This window comes from Vombatus ursinus, unplaced genomic scaffold (assembly GCF_900497805.2).
Source record: "Vombatus ursinus unplaced genomic scaffold, bare-nosed wombat genome assembly UNPS02009062.1, whole genome shotgun sequence".
Taxonomy (NCBI): domain Eukaryota; kingdom Metazoa; phylum Chordata; class Mammalia; order Diprotodontia; family Vombatidae; genus Vombatus; species Vombatus ursinus.
Genome location: NW_020948840.1, coordinates 9510213 through 9517607, shown reverse-complemented (window position 1 = coordinate 9517607; position 7395 = coordinate 9510213). Strand labels below are relative to the sequence as shown.

Below are 7395 nucleotides of genomic sequence, written 5' to 3'. Positions count from 1 at the left end.
ACACACACACACACACACACACACACACACACACACACACACACACACGTAGCTTGTTTGTACATATTGTTTTTTCATGTTGTCTCCCCAAAAAGATTGTGATTATCTGAATCAGGGAATGTCTTCTATTGTTTTTTTTTTAATTTCTTTTTTGTTTCTTTTTTTTTTGTATAGCCAACACTTAGCACAGTGTCTTGCACCTAATAGATTCTTAAATAATAAACAATCATGTTAATTTATTTGTCCATAAATTATACTGAAGGCATGTATTTACCTTTAAATATATGTATCCATTTCAAATCAAAACAAGGAACATTTACCAGGTAATTACTCTGTGTCAGGCATTGTACTAATGGCTAGGGATACAAAGAAAAAAAATAGACCCATCTAGGGGATGGATTCAAGAGCCCACTCCAGGGTCAGAGACAGACTGCTAACATTTGCACTCCTCATGCAATATACAGTCTTAGGTTTATGACCTCTTTTTTCGTGATTTATCAATCAGAGGCATATGTCCCCTAAGTTTGTATTATATCTGCAACCCAGATCTGAAGTATAAGTAATTGAGCTACTGGTTGGTTCTTTTTCCTTCTCCCAGTATTAGGCCGGACTGCTCTAGATAGAATTTTTTTTTTTATTGGAATAGTGAACATTGACAAGGACCAGTGGAGTCCTGACCACTGAAGACTATCTGGGCGGGTCCCTTCCTGGTTAGACCTTGTCTGGAGTGTGAGTAGACACCTTCTTTCTGCATATGAAGAAATGACCTGGAAAAATGATTCATTTGGATTTTTCCTTAGATTTCAATATTAGGACAGAAATTATTCTTTGTATGTTTTAATCAATTACAAGCTAGAGCTGCACCATACTGCTTTTTCCACTATCCTATGGAATGAGTTTACAGATAACTTTCTGTTGTTTATCCACTGGGACTTAGGAAATTTACCCATATAGCAGGCTTCTTTGTAATAGAATCCACTGTGAGAATTTACCTATATTATACTATTCCCATTACAGAGAAAACAATAAGGCTTAAAGATTAAGTGGTTTACTGAAAATTCTTAAGGAAGTCCTATAGCAATAGCATCCTACCAGAATATTTTAGCAATTTAGTTTTTAGCATAAGAATGACTTCCTGGAATACTTCCTACAGCTGCTAGTGGCTTATACCTGTTATTGGAGATAATAAATTAGCCTGAGCCACAGAGACATTTAAGAGTGTGCATAACTACTGGCAAGACAACTTTCTGGTTGCTGGACTGTCTATTGTTCTCTAGTTATTTTATATAATTTTCTAACCCTTTTCCCCTACCATAGGTGCTGAAAATTTCACTTAAGGAAAATTTTCTTTTCCTTTTACCTTGTTTAAACTATGATTTTAAGAAAAGAGGAATGAAGGACAAGTACTTATTCTAAAACAATAAGTTATACTGAAAATAAGCAATACCTTATAGAGACAGAAGACCTCAGAAAGAGCAGAGTAGGTTAGTAGACATACTGGAAAACCAGTAGCCCTGGGTTCTAGTCTTTCCTTTTTCCTGAAGTAGCTGTGTGATGTAGGATAACTTGTTTTGCCTTTCAGGAATTCAATTTCTTCATCTGTAAATATATTGCCTTTTGTTTTGTTTTGTCCCCATATGTTCACGGAAAGAACTTTGTAGTGAGTAGGCATCTAATAAGAACTTATTGAAATCCATTGACTTGGATGATCTCCATGAGCTCATTAAGTCCTATGATTTCTAAGCCCTGTTAAATTGACTAAACTTCCCTGGGATGAAGACTTATGAGTGGCAGCTGTTGAAAGAGCCCTCCAGGATTTATATTTGAGTGGCAGCCAGAGCTCTGTTACTCTGAAAAAAGGAAAAAAAATCTTCTTAATTCACTTCTCCCTTAGGCTGCATTCACAACTCAAAGTAGAATTAATGTTCCTATTAAAAAAAAGTCTACTTAGTCTATGTCCACTTGAAAGCTCAGTGAATTTCCTAAATATTCTTTATTAAAAAAAAAGTAGGAGTCAGCAATTCAGTGGATGTTGAATAGATTTGGAATGTGAAGGTATGGGTGTGATTCCCAGTTCTGCCTTTTACTCATAGAGAAAAATTTGGCAGTCCATTCAATTTTCCTGAGTAATGGGTTCAGTTAGATATATAAATACATACTCATACATACATATATACGTATATACACATACACACATTACATACATACATATGTGTGTATATGTGTGTGTGAGCCCAGACCTTACGACCATACCCAGCATATATGGTTGATACAGTGCCCACTTGGACTTTGGAGCATGCACAGAAATTTTGTAACTGGTTCTACCCCATTAATCACATGATAAATAAAAAATATTTTTGATTGTCTGTGGAGCCAAAACTGTAGTGCATTCTAAAGGCACTAACTACCAAGCCAAAAATAATCTCTTTGACAGGCCATTGAGAAAGATGATGAGCAGATATCAGTCTATGTATCAGTGAGAAGTCTCAGGTTCTCTCTCACTGATGGTTAGCATTAATCTGAGAACCTATAATCCTGTGCTATTTCAGTCTCTGTCGTGACTGTTCTTTGTTGCTTTCAGTAAAGGAGGTTGGAAAAATCTAACAACTACCTCATGATATTTAAAAGGTCAGAAAAGGAAGCCATCAAAAGCCCAAGAAATGAAGTCCATGCTAAGATTTACCAGAAGAAAGGCTATAAAAAGTAAAATCAAGAATAACCTATTAAATATATTCCAGAAGTAGCAAATAGGTAGCTTCATCCTGTTTTCAACCACACTGCATTGAAAATAAACTTGGTGGAATGAATACAATGTAGACACTTTGTTAAGTCTCAACCAATTCTCCACAATGCATGTCAATTGCCCAATAAATAACACCCCGTAGGCTTTCTTAGCTTTGTCATTGTACCCAGAAAACAGGAGAAAACAGACTTTTATATATTAAAAACAATTAATCCATTAAGATCAATTAATTAAAAGGAAGTCATTAGCCAGGATACAACATTAGGTCAACTGATTTCTAATTGGAGAAAAGATTAGAGACTTTCCAAGTTAGAAAGAGGAGAGTAGTAAAGAGATGTGATTCCTTGAAATCAGATAGGGGCAGCTAGGTGATGCAGTGGAGGTGCAGTGGATAGAGCACCAGCCCTGGAGTCAGGAGGATCTGAGTTCAAATCCAGTCTTAGACCACACACTTGACGCTTAGTAGCTGTGTGACCCTGGGCAAGTCACTTAACCCCAAAAAGAAATCAGAAAAAGAGGTATCCCATTTTCCCCAAGTGTCTGTATGTAATCAAAGGAACGTGGAAACAAAACCTGACTGATCAGTATAGGGCAAGTTTTCAGATAAGATGTATAGGTTTCTTGAGATGCATAATTGTGAGAAAACTCTTTTTATTGATCTTCAGATCTGACTGAGTCAGCATAACTTAGGTCCTTCATTAAGGGTCTCGGAGAAGCATGTAGAGGTAGTCTAGTTTCCCAGACATGAAGGAGTAGGTTCAAAAATATAATAAAGTCCTTTCAAAATTCCCACAATTGAATAGTTTTCTCACGAGAGAAATTGGACAAGACCCATACTTGTATAGAAAGGGAACTGAGCTAGCTCCAAAATTGAGTCACAAGATGGAGTCTCTGTGGTTCATTCAATTCCCACCACTGCCTGGTGTTCTAATCCCTTCAGTTCTCTCAATTAACTTACACATGCCTAATAAGAGCTATTGTAGACAGAACCAGTGACTGTAGGATATTAGCAACCAATAGCTTCATCTCTACTATTTTTAATATTGCTCAAATAATGACTTTGGCTCTTTAAAAGTTAATTTGGCTATATTTTTTTCTACTGATTTCACAATCATATGACTTGAGTAAACTGCTTGTGTTGACAAAACCTATTTTGATAAAAAAAAATAATTCTAATCCATGGGATTAATAAGTAGGAAGGGGAGGAAATGAAAGCGAGATAGATAGGGGAGGTAAGAGTATGAAATAGTATATTGTGTTAACATGTATCTAACTATTGGTGGACTTCTGACTTTTTTAGGTAAGGTAATAATAATTACCTACAATTCCATAGCACCTGTATATTTGCAAAATATTTCCTTCACAATGTATTTGCATTATCATTATCACCATTTTTACAGATGGGGAAAACTATGCATCTGAAATGAGAAGTTGACTTGCTCATAGTCACACTGCTAGCAAGTGTATGGGAAAGAATTTGCATCAAGAATAATTTTTTTGAAGTCTAGCACTTTTTTTCCTTACTCTCCCCTAGTGCCTTCAGGTTATCAATGTTTTCATTTGATTACTTAGACCTGGCTGTAGTGACATTTTGATATGTCTGTAATTAATGATACCCAGGATGGCAATATCTACAGAAGAGTTTATTAAGGGTGCAGGCAACACTAAGGGGTGTAAACTACAGTAAAATGTGATAATAGCCATCATTTTACCAGACATTTAAGGCATTACCAGTCAAAAATAAATAAATACTGGGAAATTCTAGTGTTAAATACTCCTAAAAATTGAGTATTCAAGCGCTACAATGGAGAACATAAATTCAAAACATAGATAATTTGTTGTGGACATTGAACATCTGTTATTATTTTGCTCTGAATGTACTATGGCTTAGAATGGAAGGGTAAGCTAATTTGTGATGTGTGCAAATAAGTTCCTAACATTTAACTCTCCCAAATTTCAAAAGGCCAAATTATTTCATTTGAACAATTAATTATACCCATTGGTCATAATGTTACAAAACATATCAGTGAATAATGTGAGAAATTGAAACTAGTGACAAAATTTACCTACAAACCCTTTAGTGGGAAGCCAAAGAGATAGAAATCTGGTGCAATGTTCCATTCCTGAATTGGGTATAAATTTGCTATAAGACCTTGAATGGATTACTTCTTACCTAATGTTTTATTATTAATGATTCCCTAGAAATTATGGGGCCTCCATGAACAAGAATAATCTGATTATTTTTGTAAAACTGAGAAATGATTGAATCTTTCCTTGAAAATAGATATTAATAAAGAAGTAGTAGCATTGTTTCAGATATTAAAAATCAAATTATTTATATGATGGTATTCTACTCAGTCAGTCACTAAAAACACTGTTAAGTGCTTATTATGTGATAGAATCCCTCTTTTATTTTGGGAAAATAAAGAAAGGCAAAAACTTGGTGTATGACTTCAAGAAGCTCATGTACTTATGGAGAAACCAACATGAAGTATGTTACATTCAAAATATATTTAAGATCATTGGAAAGAAATCTCAGAGCAAATGTGCTAGGAGTAGACAGGGTGGAGATATGGAATAAGAAAGACTTCTTGTGGAAAATAGGACTTAACCTGGCACTTAAAGGAAGCCATGAAAGCTGTTTTGAATAGTAGGCTTTCAATATATCAGAGAACCTCCATGCAGGCTGCTTTTATTTGGAGGTCATTGCGCATTTTTTTTTTAAAAATTAAATTGTTTATCTGAACCCTCAGGCTACAAGTGATCCATTGCTTTGCATTTGGAGACATCTATGAGAATTCATGGTCTACTAACAAACTCTTAAAAATAAAATGAATATACTTTGATTATCCAACACCCCCTCATTTTATTTTTTCATACATCACATATTTCATGTAAAGACTGGAAAAGCATTGAGATGACTAGACATTGTACCATAAGATTTTTTTTTTCAAAAGATGAAATAGAACTCCACTAAGAGAATATCCACATAACAAGCCTTATGGGTGAATGCCATATGTCACTCTGATTTACAATAGCTCAGGCCTTGGTTATTTTTTTTTAGAGGTTGAATTACTCTTTATTGACAAGAATGAGACACTCACAGCAATAGTCTATGTTCTCTCATAAAAACTGACCACATGAGACAGATTTTATAATTTTTCCTTACATCACTAACTCAAATCTGACCTTTCTTGACCCATTTAATTTTGTGCCTTGGTGGGGAATAAAGAGAAAAAAATCAACAGGCTTTTATAATTGCCTCACTGTACCTATGACCAACAGGGACTGAATAGAGTGATACTTTATTCTTGTCATTATTCGTCCAATGATTTTTGAAGGCTAGTAGCTTGGCTGACATTTTAAATTGGTGACAGGTAGAGTAAGCAAAAGTTCTGGTTAAAGTGAGCCACCAACCTAATAATGGTTTTAAAACTTATCAACTTTCTTCTTTGAATATCTTACTTAAATGTTTAATTAGAACTACCAACTCAGGATTTCCACCAAGTGCTTCAATTTGTTTATAGGCTTCAGATTCAAGCTCCCTAAGTGTATTATGAGTATATTCAAATGAACCTACATTCTCAAGATAATGTACACAGTATTTTCTTAATATCTATGTTTTCTGTCCTCTGGTCCAAGATATTCTGAACCTGAGGTCTAGACCAAATAGCGTGAATAGTAGGAAATGAAAACTTGCCCTCAGTTAGATCTTCACAGAAACTCATTCTCATTATATTCTTTGGAGTGTAGATTAGCATAAGCATCCCTAATTTGGAAAAAGAGACCAAGTATACTAAGGAGTGGTTTTAAATCTTCTTTATACTTGGAGAACAACTGCATAAGACCTACTGCTAATTCAAAGAGTCCACCTGACTTCTGCAGCTTTATACTCTTCTTTAGTGGGCCATGTGTAATTATCCCTCCAGTATGTATCTAAGTTTTGTCCCTGATAAAGTTCTAGGAGTTGATGGGTAAAGAGCTTTACTGCAACTGGGTGACTGAGAGTTAAGACTTTCTCTAGACCAAGGAAATATGCATAATTGGCAGAATTGATTACAGATGGAATTCCATATATACTGTGAGCAACAGAAAAGCCACATCATAGTTTTGAGTAGTCTTCAATGTCATCAATAAGTAAACTGTTATTATGTAACATCTCTGTAACTTCAATGATAATCTGTTCATGTTTCACTTGACTCTTGTATTTGAAAGTCAGATTTTCTATTCAGCTCTGGTCTTTTCATTAATAATGCTTGAAAGTCCTCTATTTCACTGAATGTCCATTATTTCCCATGAAGGATTATACTCAATTTTGCTGGGTAGGTGATTCTTGGTTGTAATCCTATCTCCTTTGTCCTCTACAATATCATATTCTAAGCCTTCTGGTCCCTTAATGTAGAAGCTGTTAAATGTTGTGTTATCCTGATTGTGTTTCCATAATACTTGAATTATTTCTTTCTGGCTGCTTGCAGTATTTTCTCCTTGGCCAGAGAACTCTGGAATTTGGCTACAATATTCCTAGGAGTTTTAGTTTGGTGATGTCTTTCAAGAGGTGATCAGTGGATTCTTTCCATTTCCTCTGGTTCTAAAATAGCAGGGCAGTATTCCTTGATAATTTTTTATAATTTTTATATAATATATAATAAATA

At 34.8% G+C, this 7395-nt stretch overlaps 1 pseudogene; it reads right to left on the bottom strand.

The window, feature by feature from the left end:
• Window positions 1–6182: 6182 nt before the first annotated feature.
• On the bottom strand, window positions 6183–6920 carry LOC114034591 (annotated as a pseudogene).
• Window positions 6921–7395: the final 475 nt, after the last annotated feature.